Raw genomic sequence first — 14,410 nt, forward strand, 5'->3', positions numbered from 1 at the left:
TCAGTGGAATCAGAGAAGCTCAAAAAGAACTGGGAAGGGAACAAATGTGTCACCATGACAGTAAAATCTGTTTAATTCCACTTAAAAAGCACTGGAGCCCAGGTTTCGGTCTCGCCGTGTGAAATGATCTCATTTCCTCCAGGAAAGATTTCTCTGCGGCTGACTTTGGCCACACAACAGCCGTCTCCGTTTCGATCTGAAATTGGATGAGGAGCGTGCCGCCCCTCCCCCAAGTCGGGGGACAGGTTCTGATGGACATTCGATGTTCCTGGGCACACGCCACTTAAGTCATGTGACCTGGTCTAGCCAATGGGACCCAAGAATACTTCTCAGGAGGCTATCAGGAAAATTCTTTCTCCTTCATACAAATAATTGCAAGGCAACAAGGCCTCCTTGGCTCCTCTCTTCCCAGCCTGCCCTGGGAGCTGCCCTGGGAGCTGCCCTGGGAGGCTGGAGTATCTAGTATTCTGACAGCAGTCAGAACAGGACGCAGGAGAGGACAATACGTTAATGCTATGGAATTGGAAATGAATGGATCTAGGGTCTTGTTTACCAAACATCCATGGAATACTCACTGACCAGTGACAACAGGAGGTCCTCTGGCTTACGGGACCACAGCCAAATTATGTCATGGCATCCCAACATAACCACTGCCAACATCACATTACTGTCTTCTACCCAGGTCTTGCTTATCCCCAAATCCTAGCAGTTACTAAAATTTTGCCTGCCACCCAATCCAGCCTCTTTTCATACCAATCCCAGCTATGTTCTCAGAATCTACCCAAAATTTAACTCCAGCAAGCACCAGCCAAGAAAGTCTCTGCATGTGAAGATTCTTGGAATTAGAAAAATAAAGATTCAAAATGACACAAAATATTTGTGTCTGCATAGATCAAGGGATGAGGGAATGCGAAATAAATTTTAAACTACCTCTGCTTCATTCATTCATCAACTATTTAATAAGCACTCATTATACACTCTTTGATTCCATAAGCCCAGCAGTGAACAACACAGATTCCCAACTGTTGTTGAAATGGTAATTTTCACTGTATTTCAAGTTCTTAGCTGCCACTGCACCCTGAAAATCTTGCCTTTTGGTACTTTTCTGCCGCTGAAATGTAGACTGTTTCAGACCTCGGGAAGCGCGCAGGCTTGAGGGGGCGACAGAGTAGGAAAGGAAGTGCCCGCACCTCCTCAATTCCTTCCCACCACTCCCAGGCAGGAGCCTGGTTCCTCCCTAGGGATCGGATGTTGCTGGCATCCATTTCTTTCATGGGTTGCACTAATATAGCAGAAGGGGCATGGGGACAAGCAAGCCTCCAAGGTCTGTGGTTAAGAGAGAAAAAGCACAAGTGTCCATCGACAGCGAATAGGCCAGTAAAATGTAGACTATGCATACAATGGTGTATTACTCAGCAGAGGGAGAGAGAGAGAGAGAACTGACACTCATTACTACAGCACAGGTGAGCCTCGTACACAATGCGTTAAATGAGTGGAATCAGTCACAAAACACTACTTAACGTGACATTCTGCTCATATGAAATACCCGCCATAGGCAAATCCGTAGAGATGGAGAAAAGGTTATTGGTTGTTGACAGGGGCCAGAGGCTGGAGGGAAATGGAGAATGACTGCCCTTGCGTTAGGGCAGTGTTTGGGGTAATGGAAATTCTGGAAGCACACAGTGGTGACAGGTGCATTAAAGTGTAAGGGTACTTAGTGCCACTAACGTTTCTCTTTAAAATGGTTCCAGCTGTCCATACGGTACCTGTAACTTGGCACAGTATGGAAGGGGGATGGAATTCGAAGTTTTCTCTCATCGTCCACAGGCACAGGGACCCAGTGGACTGGCCATGTGCAGAGGTGCCAGGTCTCGAGCGTTGGTGGTCGCGGGAAGAACAGAGGCCAGCCAGGCAGGGATTCAGCCTGGAGAGGACTGCAGGCAGGGAAGGGGGTGCCTCTCGTCTTCCAGGGTGAGAGGCAGCAACACGGCTCCAGGGAGCATTTCTCCGAGTGTCCAAGGAGACAAGTAAACACAGATCCTGAACATGGCTGCCAGGAGCGGAGACCCCCATCCGGGCTGGACTAAACAGTCACAGAGGAGGTCACGTGAGCCAGCGATCGCCGTGCTCCAGATAAGGGCTGAGTCTAATGAATGTGAGACGCTCAAAGTGTTCTCTTAAAATTTTCTTTTAATAAATCCACGACACAAAGAATGGAGCAGAGACACACGGAGAATAAAAAGCCCTAGGTGGAGCTCTCTGAGGTTTCTGCCACTCAGTGGGTTATTTATAGACCTGTTCCGTTTGTTGGCTGCTGTGCTGTGACAGGCAGAATAAAGCAGTGCGCCAGGGCTGCCTGCAGACGCTCTCCTCGCTGCTCCGATTTCCGTGGAGTGCGGCAGAGATGCTGCCACTCAAAGTCAGAAATAAACAGCACTTAGAGGAAAACAAAAGTGTGGCTATGAACTGGAAGTCTTTTGGCCTCGGAACAATAATTCTGTAGATGGAGTTAAATGCATTTAACTCAGGCAGAAAGGAATTCCACCTGTCTGCGGAACGTGGCTCACAGCACAGAACAGGAGCCCAGGAGCAGCTGTACTGTGGGACAGGGATGCGGGAAGCAGGTGCCTGAGCTTCTAGATGTCAGAGATTTGAGACGCCTAGGGATACTGACAAATTGAAATTGAGTGACATCTTGGGCTCACAGAAAGTAGGTGCCCGAGTTCTGTAGTTAATTTACAAACAATGTTAAGAGAAATCTTTAGTTGCTTACTCTTCAGGGTTGCCAGCTACTAAATCGATGCACGTTCCCAGGGGCCACTTGGGGCGTATCTGTTGAGTGTAACAATCCTGCTAATAATGTTTCCTGTCACTTCCTCAAAAGCAATTAAAGGAGACGTCTGGGATTGAGCCGTCTCACATCTGTCTAACCGCATTCAAGCCAACGTGAGTCCCAATTTGGCGATCAGGCATGAACACACAACTACAAATTGAATTCAAACTCGATTTTTGCCTAACAGACAGCTGAAGGGGGGTGGGGAGGGGATGCATTCACCATACTGGATGTGTGAGATGCAAAGAATAGAAGCTAAGTGCTGTATACTGAAAAAAAAAAAAAAAAAAAAAAAAAAAAAAAAACACAGCCGAACCTCATGAAACCCACTGGGGTGACCGAGAGCCCGTCCGCTTCTTCCTTACCGTGGGCACTGCAGCAGCTGTCTCGGCCCGTTGGGCAGCTCCTCATTCCGCCACACGGTATAGCCACGCACACTGGTGGTACAGCGGGGATCTCTCGGTCATTGATAGGATTTTTAATGCAGGCTGCCCTGGGACACCAGTCACGCTTGGGCTGCCGTAACCAAGGACCAGCGTGCTCTGGGCGACAGATCAGAGTGGCAGGTTGTTCTCCGTGGGCTGTAGGTGGTGGTCCCTGTGGACACGTCTCTGTCCACATGTCTCCTTGCAAGGACACTGGCCCTGTTGGGCCAGAGCTCACGCCAGTAGTCTTGGTCCTGCTTGCTGACACCATTGAAGACCATGCCCAGCGCAAGAGCATGTCCAAGTGCAACGAGATGATAGTCAATTCTGGGGCAAACCTTTCGAAACTCACGCACAGTTTTTTTCAGAATACACGTTTCCATGAACTTTTTGAAGTACCCTCGGTAGTCCCCTGCTGAGTACTGGGAGATATGTATTTCATTATTGCCTTTCTATATCTTGGCTCCATGTCCAACTGTGCCGCAGTTTTGTCGTTGGTGGGCAAAGACCAGACGAGCACTTCTGTGAGGGTTTCCCGCGTCGATGGCTGGGAGACGATTTAATCAGGTCCTGTCCTAAAGGAACCCGTTAGCAATCATTACTGCTATCAGTGCATTACCGCTGTCGCTGATATTGTCACGTTCCCCCAGCCTCTCGGTCTCCTCTCTCCATTCGCCCGGCGCCTTTGAAGTCTGACGCCAGGTGCAGGTGATGCCCATGGCGCCCACAGCTGCCTGTGCGGGTGCTCTTCCCCAGGTGTAAAGAGAAGGCGTTTGATTGGCCCAGCTTCAGTCACGTGGCCGCTCCTGGCCCAATCAGCGGTGGGCTCGGGGTGAGGTCACAGAGCCTGTTGCCAGGCAGCCTCCCGATGCCGGCTTTCCTGGCAGGACCAGGGCCTCTGCCTCCCTCCAGGGTCAGGGCCACCTGCTTCCTCAGCCCAGCGAGGCGAGGGCCCGGGCGTGGCAGGCTGTCTGGGCTTCGGCCGCAGGCGGCTCCTCCCGCCGCCCTCGGGCTGCGTCTCTGTCCCCCGTGCTGCCCAGGCCCTCTGGGCCCAGCGGACTCTCGCCGTGGGTCCCCAGTGCGGCGCCTGCCTTCCCCTCAGTCCAGGCTCACAGTGGCCGCCAGGTCCACTCCTTGTCAGACGTCTGCACCGCGAGCCGCCTTGCGAGACCACCCGTCTCAAGAGGGAGCGGAGACCCATGGCCACTTCCAACAGCTCTGCGCGTGTTTGCGGATGAGCGAGGGGCGAATGAACGGCCCTGGGTCCCCGTCAGCTCGCTCATCAGCTCGGATTCCGGGCCTGGCCGTCACCACCACTGGAGGGGACATGTCCACGGGAGGCGGGGCTGGCTGCCCCACTGTGGGAGGGGACATGTCCACCATGGGAGGGGACACGCCCACGGGAGGCGGGGCTGGCTGTCCTCACCACTGGACGGGACGTGTCCACGGGAGGCGGGGCTGGCTGTCCTCACCACGGGAGGGGACATGTCCACCATGGGAGGGGACACGCCCACGGGAGGCGGGGCTGGCTGTCCTCACCACTGGACGGGACATGTCCACGGGAGGCGGGGCTGGCTGTCCTCACCACGGGAGGGGACATGTCCACCATGGGAGGGGACACGCCCACGGGAGGTGGGGCTGGCTGTCCTCACCACGGGAGGGGACATGTCCACGGGAGGCGGGGCTGGCTGTCCTCACCACGGGAGGGGACATGTCCACCATGGGAGGGGACACGCCCACGGGAGGTGGGGCTGGCTGTCCACACCACTGGACAGGACATGTCCACGGGAGGCGGGGCTGGCTGCCCCACCATGGGAAGGGACATGTCCACCATGGGAGGGCTGGGTGAGCCCACGGGAGGCAGGGATGGCTGCCCCACCGTGGGAGGGGACATGTCCACCATGGGAGGGCTGGGTGAGCCCACGGGAGGCAGGGATGGCTGTCCCACCGTGGGAGGGGACATGTCCACGGGAGGCGGGGCTGGCTGCCCCACCATGGGAGGGGACATGTCCCTGGGAGGCGGGCTGGCCCTCAGATTGTCCCTCCCCACCAGTAACCCCCAGAGAGGTTCTGTGCTCACCCTGTGGACCTGCTTGGTGACTTTGTCCCCGAACAGGACGGGAGGTCTGGACAGCGGGAAAGGGGCCTCATTGTGGTTCTCCGTGGTGCTCAGGGAACAGCTGTGGAGTGGATGACCAGGGACACGCGTGGCTGAGCGTGTGAACACGTGTTTGGCATGTGCTTTCTGAGAGGTACTTGTTGCACACTCAAGCCAATCTCAGGAGGAAATGATGGCCGAGGCCCTCCCCTGGCAGGAAGTGCTAAGAATGATTGGCAGCCCTGAAAGACTCTAAGGCTTTGCACGAACGGCCAGGTCTTAGTCTCTGGGAAACCTAAAGGTTCTGGTCCCACTGCCCTTGTGTCTGGCGCAGGGGGTGGGGCGCGGTGCAGACCCCTGGCTTTGGAAGTGTGTGTGTGCTCTGTCTTCCACAGTCCTCACCACTCCGTATCGTCTGTGTGGTGACGTGGACCCAGTTCACGACCATGACACTGATGTTTTCAGTTTCTTTCGTAGCAAAGAGGGAAGTGAACTACTTCTTATTCTGTTATCAGAAATGAATAAAAGGCAGTCTGGAAGGAGCAGTTGTTTGCAGGAAAGTGAAGGAGCCTGGATGTACTAACATCAGCAGTGTAGCATCCTAAGAGTGCACTGTGGAAGCTCCCCAGGACACGTCACACGTTCACGTATGTCCTGGCCCTGTGGGCATTTCAGCTGGGGACCTTGAAGTCTGGTGGCGGATGGACCTGGACATGTGATCTGGTCCTGAGGGAGACGGGGCTGCTTCCAGCTTCCCCAAGCCCTGACGCCGAGCCGTCGTGTGGCCCCAAGGCCACGCCAAGGTCAGTGGTGAGCCCTCCCTGCTCCTGCTCACCTTGTCTGGCTGGGGGACCTGAACGAAAGGCTCTCGGGCCATGCATTTTCTTCAGGTGGGGCCTTGGAGGATGGCTTGACCACAGGACGAATCTGCCGCACTGGCCATGCGGCCCGTTCCGTTTGGCCAAGTCGCTGTGTCCTCGATCTCAACTCTGCAGAGGCTCCCATGAGGCTAGACTGTTTGGGCTGAAGTCTTTATTTCACAATATTTACTGATGGGTATTAAACAGGAAAATAAAATTAAAGTCGTGTGAAAGATTAGAGCTCTTTTGTGCCGAGAGACATCTGTTTATTGCTTTCTTTGTAAATGTGCTCCAGCTCAATGGGCAAAATGCGAGACAAATTTAAATTAAAGTAGGAAGTCTCAATGCCAAACAAAGCCGCCATGCCCTTGAGAGAATTATCAGTCTTGGCCATCGATAGTTAGAATGGCTGCCTGAGAGCAGGATGCACCGTGCCATTCCAAGGAGAGCTGCCGGGTAACGTGTGCGGAATCCTGCCTGGACGCCGTCACCGTCTGGTCGCCATCTTTCTCTCTTGTACTCATCACGAAGTCATGAGCGTCTCCCACTCGTTAGGGGGCTGCTTGGACCTTCTCTGGCCCTGGGCAAGGATGTGCGATCCAGGCCCAGCGGACTGGAGCCGATGGCCCAACACAAGAGGCTACTTCAAGACGTTTGTGTCACATGGAGTTAAAATAGGTGGATTTTGGTGCAGAAAATGTGAAATCCACACAGACGGAGTCCTCAAAAAGCTCGTGGAAAGTGTGGGTTGGGGAAAACTGCGTGCAGAGCTCTAATTCACAGTCTAACTAAACTTTCTGCAGTGGTGATGAGGTTTTAGGGCCGGGGTCACGTGGCACAGCATCTGTGGGGCCGTCAGCTCATCGAGGGGGCGTTTCATCCCGTGGGTGGTGTTCCAAGCCCGGCGTGCTGCTACAGAGACCATCACGTTGTCAGCTCCGCCCTTCCTGTCCCCAAAGCTGAACGTGCAGCGCTCCGGCCACCGTTTCCTTCCGTGCTGTTCCCTCTTCCCTTCCAGGCTTCCTGCCTGGAAGAGAATTAACACCTCCTCATGGAAAGATCAGAAAGAGCTTGGAGGCCCTGAATTTGTGAGACTAGTCCAGTGGCTCTCTTGCTTTTGCTTCAACAAGGTGACCGCTGGTAGCAGTGGCACCATTTCCTGTTTGCTTTGTCAGAAGGGACTTTTAGCTCCTGCGCTGGCATAGCTGCTGGGAGGCTGGGCTGCAGGCACAGCGGGATCCAGGGGCTCCTCCCAGTACTTCTGCCTGTGCACCTCGGTTCCCCCTGCTGCATCAGCCCCACTGTCAGACCAAGTTCTCTCTCGTGGCTGCAGGAGCTGTGCAGGTCCAGCTGGTCTCTCCCGAGATTCGCATTCAGTCGGGAGAAAGCAGCCTGCCTGCCTTCCCTCCCCTCTCCTCTCTCCCTCCCCCTCCTCCTGTCCCCCTCCCACCCTCCCCCACTGGCAGCATCAACTAAACCCTCTGACTTTCCAATAGGTCAGACCACCGGACCTGGCCCTCCTGAGGTTTTGGCTAAAGGTGCCCGCCATAGACTCCACGCTGCAGTGAGCTACAGATTCTCTGGATGATGTCACAATGACTAAGTCAGAGAGCCAGGACTTCCAATTCCAAATGGAACGCCAAAGTCAAAAACAGCCAATCAGCGAACTCCTCCCGATGTGCGCTCCCCTGAGATTCGAGCACCGTGTTCACGGCAAGAAGCGACAACTCCACATTTCTGATCCAGCGCGCTCACTACTCCGGGCCACCAGTGCCACCTCCATGAGACTTCTGCCATTGTAGGCTTGTCCAGGAACCACTGAGGCTGCCGCGAACCTCCCGCACAACAGGGCGCCCTCTGCTGTTGCCGTGCCACGACAGCAGGGCCCTGTGCACAGGCTGTGCACTGCACAAAGGCAGAGGGGTGGAGCGGAGGACTACTACGTGGACCTGTGCACCCCTGCCTGAAGCTCCGAGCCTGAGAAAGGAGCCTCTTTTCCTGAGGCTCAGGGAGTCCCTGTGCGCGGCCACAGCCCGTCCTTGCGTCCCCTGCCCGGCCCTGCCCAGCCCGCTCGCTTCCTAGCAGCTCTTGGGAGAGTGTGGGAAGCCGCGCCTTTGTGTCCTGCACCAGACAGTGGCGAGGGTCTGGTTTCTGCCAACAACGCTGCTCTTGGGCTCCCCCAAGTGCCCGCACCAGGTGTTTTTGCCCAAAAGGAGGCTCCTTATTGGAGGCGAGGACAGCGGTGCCTAAGGGCGGGATTGGTCACTGGGCTGTTTCTGTGCGCATTTCCTCCCTTCACGTCTGCCTTCTTTTCTCCATTGTCACCGTGAGAATCTTAATGTTCTATTTCTGTTCTTCAAAATGTCAGTGGCTTTATGTTTAATTGATGACGCAGTTTGTGAGCTGGTGTCCCTCAGACGAGGATCGCTTAGTTCCTGCCAGTGTGCGAGTGTTTGAGTGTGAGCATATGTGTTCATATATGTACATGTATCTGTGTGCATGTGTGTATGAATCTGTATGTATATGGATGTATGTGTGCAAATATGTGGTGTGCATGTGAATGCATGTGCATGTGCATCTGTGTGTACATCTCTGCACATGTATGAATTTGTGTGTATGCATACAAATGTGTGATTGTGCATGTGTGTGCATGTGTGTGTGCCTATGGGTATTCATGTGCGTGTGTGTATCCATGTGTATTTGCATATATATTCGTATGTATAGTGTATGTGTGTGCATGTGTGTATGCACGTGTGTATGCGTGCATGTGCACACGTATGTATAGACACGTGTGTATATGTGTGTTCGTGCATGTGTATAGTTTATGCATATGTGTGTATCTGCATGTGCGTGCGTGTGTGTGCCTTTGGAGATGTATGTAGTGTATGTATCTGCGTGTGCGTGTGTGTATCCATGTGTATTTACATATATATTTGTATGTATAGTGCATGTGTGTGCATGTGTGTATACATGTGTGTATGCATGTGCACACGTATGTATACACATATGTATATGTGTTCATGTGTGTGTAGTTTATGCATATGTGTGTATCTGCGTGTGCGTGTGTGTGTTCTGGTTCAGTCTGTCCAATGCCCGAGCCGCCAAGGTTCTGAGGAGCTCGCTGGGGTCTTCACTGCACTCTGGTCCATTCGGCTTCTTGAGCATCTGGCCGTGCCCGGCCCGGGGCTGCACCCTCCTCCCAGCCAGGCTCAGCAGCACAGCCAGGGACTGCTGGCTTCTCAGACACTGAGATGCCCCCTTTGAAAGAAGCCACTCAGCCTGGGATCAGCTGTGGGAAGCTCGGAATGAAGCCTTGTGGAGAGCCGCCTCTGGGTCGTGTGCCCAGCACATCCTGCTTTGATGACCGCTGTACCTCGTACTTCCTAGCAAGGGTATGGTTGTAATTTTCCTTGGGAAAGATACATATAAAGTGACTATTCACTCCCCAAGTGTCTATGCTGGTAGGACTGGGCCAGGCAAAGCCTCGGAACTAGGAACTAAACCCAGGTCTCTCACAAGTGGCCTGGACCCCCGCTCCTTGAGTATCATCGCGGGCTCCGAGTGTCCACACAGGCAGGGTGCGGGCATGAGGAGCTGAGGACGAAACCTAAGCACCGATGTGGGGCATAACCACCTGACCCTTAGGCTACATGTGCACCCCACAAGGATCCACGTGCCCAGCTGCCACGTGTCCGAGTCGTCAGTCAGCTCGTCCGAGACCCAACATTGCTGCTTCAGTTCCGGCAATCAATCTCGTGTCCTCCTATGAAACCGTGTCATCTCATAACTTGAGACGATGCTGAAGTGGGTTTTGTTGGCCAGAGTCCAGCGCATGAAGTCACAGCGGCACACGATTCACTGTCTCATCTCGGAGCCATCTGTGTTCTGATGAGGGGTAGAGACAGGACTTGCATGGCCGCACCTCGGGCAGCCGGGGCTGCCAGGGAGGGTGGTTCACGCCGTGCCCTGATCAACACTAGGGTGTAGGTGAATCATGCTTGCACACGTCAGTGCACCGCCTGTGGAACTGTATGTGGCAGCCTTCCATCTCTGTCTACTCTCACTTCTCGCCCTGTTTTGTTTTTTGTTTTTTGTTTTTTGTTTTTGTTTTTGTTTTTAATCAGGCCCCTAATTTGTTTTTTGCAACTGTCAGCCCTGGACTGTAGGCTCTCTGAAAGAAGAAAACTCGTTTACCTTGTCCGTCCTACATCTAAGTAGTCCAATCCCAGGACATTTGATCTGCAAATGTTAGATGAATGAATGAATCACCAAACCCATTGGGTCCAACAGAGGGGTTTACTTTACTCAGACCACAAAGCCATCAACCCCCTGGGCCTCCGGGGCTAAGCAGCTGTAAGGTGAGCTCCTGGGTCTTGGCTTCTGTCTCGGGCTGAACATGGTGGACGGAATCCCTGGATCGCAGAGCCCACGTTTCCTGTTACTCCTCTCTCCCCCGCTCTGCTCAGGCACCTGTAGATGAGCCTTTGGTAGCAACATGTCCACAAATTTCCAAACAATTATGTTTTGAAGATTTATTTATTTGAAAAGTGGAGTGGGGGTCGGGGAAGAGACAGGGAGAGAGAAAGCAGTTTTGTATCCACTGGTTCATCCCCCAAATGCCCAGGACAGCCAGGGCTGGGCCGAGATCAAGCCAGGAGCTTCACCTGGGTCTCCCACATGTGTCCAGGGGCCCAAGCACTTGGCCCACCTTCTGCTTTCCCAGGCCACTAGCAGGGTGCTGGACAGGAAGTGGAGCAGCTGGGACTCAAACCAGCACCCCTGGGGGATTCGGTGTTGCAGGCAGTGGTTTTACCTGGTGTGCCCCAGCCCCAGCCCCAGCCCCAGCCCCTAAACAACCATTCCTCTTCCCTGTGTTTTGTTTCTTGGTCAGATTAGAAGCCCTTACACAATCCCTGGAGCCTCATGCTCTTCAGGCTTGTTTGGCACAAAACGTTAGGAAGCAACATTCATGCTGGAAACCACGAATACGTTGATAGTGTGATCACAGCCTTATTGCAGTAATTATCTTAACTCAGATGTCTCCAAATACTCGTTCCTGGTTTTCTCTTTCACAATGCAATGACCACACTGAAACTGATAAAGCATCAGAACTCAAGATTTCATTCTTCACTCTTTGCAGAATGCCCGCTTTTAGCACAAATATTTTCTGCGAAGAACAAGGCCCTGGAGACCACGGGGAAGTTGCAGGCTTGAAAATTGGCATTAAATCCAGCCGGCGTGTACTTCGTCACGTTGTGTCGCACGTCTGAGCTGGAGAAAGAATGAGTCTTATTCCATTCCACTCAGCAGGCTTAGGTTTTGTAATACAGGAGGCAGCCCTGGGAAAATCTCATTTTCCCCTCTTTTGTTTAGAGTCATTTAATGCAAGGCCAGCAGTCTTCCCTGGGTGTTAAACCAGGAGCGCAATTTTAAGGAGTATCTACACAGCTTCCTTTTGTCTCGAGATCCACCGACAATTTATTTTAAGCTGTTTATGTTTGGGAAATCTCTAGAATAATCTTCAATGGATTCATTGTCAAAGGCCTGCGTGTTTATCAAATGCCACGGCTTCCGGTGTAGCCTGTGTTTCTTAGATCCCCTGCTGGACCTGGTGTTCAGTCGTCCTGTCCGCGCTGCGCACAGACTGCACACGTAAAGCTCAGCTTTAAGAGTTTCTGGGGCATCCCCACACTCCTGGCTCCAGTGCGTATCTCGTCTTCCGTTTCCACTTCTGAAATGCATTGCGTTTCCCTCTTCCTTGCATTGCATGGAACTGGACTATTGTATTGGCTATTCATTGATATATTTAGCATGTCTCTGCCACTTTCTTGGTTTTAGAATTAATTAATACAGGCTGGCGCCGCGGCTCACTAGGCTAATCCTCCGCCTGTGGCACCGGCACACCGGGTTCTAGTCCCGGTTGCTCTTCTTCCAGTCCAGCTCTCTGCTGTGGCCCGGGAGTGCAGTGGAGGATGGCCCAGGTCCTTGGGCCCTGCACCCGCATGGGAGACCAGGAGAAGCACCTGGCTCCTGCCTTCAGATCAGTGCAATGCACTGGCCACAGCGCACCGGCTGCAGCGGCCATTGTGGGGTGAACCAACGGAAAAAGAACTTTCTCTCTGCCTCTCTCTCTCTCTCTGTCCACTCTTTCAAAAAATATTTAATACAATTGAATATTTGGTAAGCCAATGAAAAGCAAAATTTGTGAGACTGTTTATGCACAACCTTGGTACGCTACATAGAAACAAAACTCGATAGGGAGATTTGATGGAAAAGGCTGTCCTAGGAGATAGACGCCGTGATATAAAGCTCCAAGCTTCTCAGTGACAACGTGTGTGTGTCCTCCAAGCGGGCTCACAGTCTCTGCAGGTTCCTGGGCTGCTCTGAGCTGGAGATGGCGTGAGACCAGGCCCTGCGGGGAACGCATCACAGACCCCACCCCCCACGCCAGGAGGTGGCTTTGCACTTGTGTTCCCTCAAAATCAGAGCTGTGATGACAACTCAGCATCCTAGAGTTTATCTGGGCGGGGACCTCAGAGACTAGGAATGGGGGGAGGAGTGTTGGGCAGACCCAGAAGGAAGAAAAGCTGTGAGGTGTGGGCCACAGCTGGTATCAGCACCCTTGGGGATTTTTCCACTTCAGACCAGGAGACCTGTGCACTGGGCTTCACTGGTCCAGGAGCCGAGTTTCCTGAAGGCCAGCAGGTGCCCTAGGGGTGGTGACCGCTGTGGCAGGCAGGGTGTCCTCCTCCACCTCCCAGAGTCTACAGCTGTGACACATCATATTCTGGGGACAGGGATTCCGCGAATGGGATGTACATTGGGATGTCCTAGACCACCCACTAGAATTCACTCATCAAATCCCTGAACTTGGAGCAACTTCCCAGCAGGTCGCCCGTCAAGGGAAGGTGTGACACTGGAAGAGGCAACATGGCTCCCTTTGAAGATGGAAGGGCAGGATGATAAAACCAGGGACATGGGCAGCCTCTAGGGGCTGGGGCTCCCCAGGGCCCCCAGAAAGAACCCGACATGGCCGGCCCCTTGACGAGCTCATGGGAGTCACACCAAGCCTCCCGCCCACACAGCATCTTTCCTGCTGCAACGCTGCCTTCCAGTGAGGAAAAAAACCCTCCAGGGCAGAGAGCTCAGGGCAGAGGGCAGCGCCCACTCTGTCCACACAGGCACTGGGCAGCAAGGTGGGCAGCCAACAGCAAGTCGGACACAGACCTGCTCCTCCATCCTGAGGGCGGGTCCAAGAGGGCCACGGGCAAGCTGGTGGCCGTGGGACTCGGAGGCACCTGCCGGACGCCTGAGCAGACCCCAGTCCTGCACCGCTTTCACTCACTGACCCCCGTCCTAGCACGCCCTCACACTGCATCTTGAGAAGCCCATCTTAGTTAGGACGTAGCGTGCCCCTGTGCTGCACCTGTCGCTCACGTCAGACGAACAGAATGCTGACCACAGTGGCTTTCAGTGTTAACATTTAGCCCGGTGGAGGATGAGCGGTTTGGAAAACTGCTGAGAGGCGGTGAGACTTTTGTGGTTTGTAGAATAAGGGTATCATTTCCAAGTCTGAAAACTTAATTGGAAAGGTAGCCAATTGCCTCTGAACATGAGAAAGGATTGAAAGTGCGGCCCCGTGAGAGGTAGATGGTGCAGCCTGAAGCTCTTCTGCCCGGGACGAGACAGCTTCCGGGGCTGACGAGCAATGCTTCTCAGGAGAAAATATCCTACGCATCGACTTCTCCTCCTATGAAGAGGAATATCAGTTTTAGGGTCAAGTTTTTAACAAAGAACTTGTGATCATCTCCGAGGCGTAAACAGTTTGCCTCTGAGTTCACAAGAGAGGCAAGGGTTTATTTTTAGAAATTTCCACCTTCAACGAGGTTAAGTGGTCCAGGTGGGGCAGCATCCGGAGCCTCCCTGAGCAGTCAGCACATCCCGCTACTGCGTCTACGGTGCCCATGCCCAAGAAATCACTTCTCGGATTATAAAGGAAGAAGTGAAGTCAATAGATCTCATTTATTCCAAAGCCACACAAGAAATTTATGGTACCAAAAACTCCCAGAGCTGTCAATTTACCTAGCCGAACACCCGAAATAAATTTCAATTCTTGACAAAAAGTTACTGGAGGTCACATACCAACAACATTCATAAAATCTAAACTCCCAACTTTGCGCTGAAATGAGCAGTG

The 14,410-nt window shown here is 53.3% G+C and overlaps 1 long non-coding RNA gene across 4 annotated transcripts; it reads left to right on the top strand.

Moving 5' to 3' along the window:
* Positions 1-4,123: 4,123 nt before the first annotated feature.
* On the top strand, positions 4,124-8,693 carry LOC138847455 (uncharacterized). 4 transcript variants are annotated; one of them, XR_011385300.1, is made up of 4 exons: positions 4,135-4,325; positions 5,375-5,510; positions 5,872-6,159; positions 7,713-8,693. It is a non-coding gene; the product is annotated as an uncharacterized lncRNA (long non-coding RNA). The 4 variants fall into 4 exon arrangements; XR_011385302.1 differs by having other exon boundaries at positions 5,872-6,003; positions 7,713-8,692; XR_011385301.1 differs by lacking the exon at positions 7,713-8,693 and having other exon boundaries at positions 4,124-4,171; positions 5,872-6,766.
* The last annotated feature ends 5,717 nt before the right edge of the window (positions 8,694-14,410 follow it).

The sequence above is a fragment of the Oryctolagus cuniculus genome, chromosome 21 (genome assembly GCF_964237555.1).
Source record: "Oryctolagus cuniculus chromosome 21, mOryCun1.1, whole genome shotgun sequence".
Classification (NCBI taxonomy): Eukaryota; Metazoa; Chordata; class Mammalia; order Lagomorpha; family Leporidae; genus Oryctolagus; species Oryctolagus cuniculus.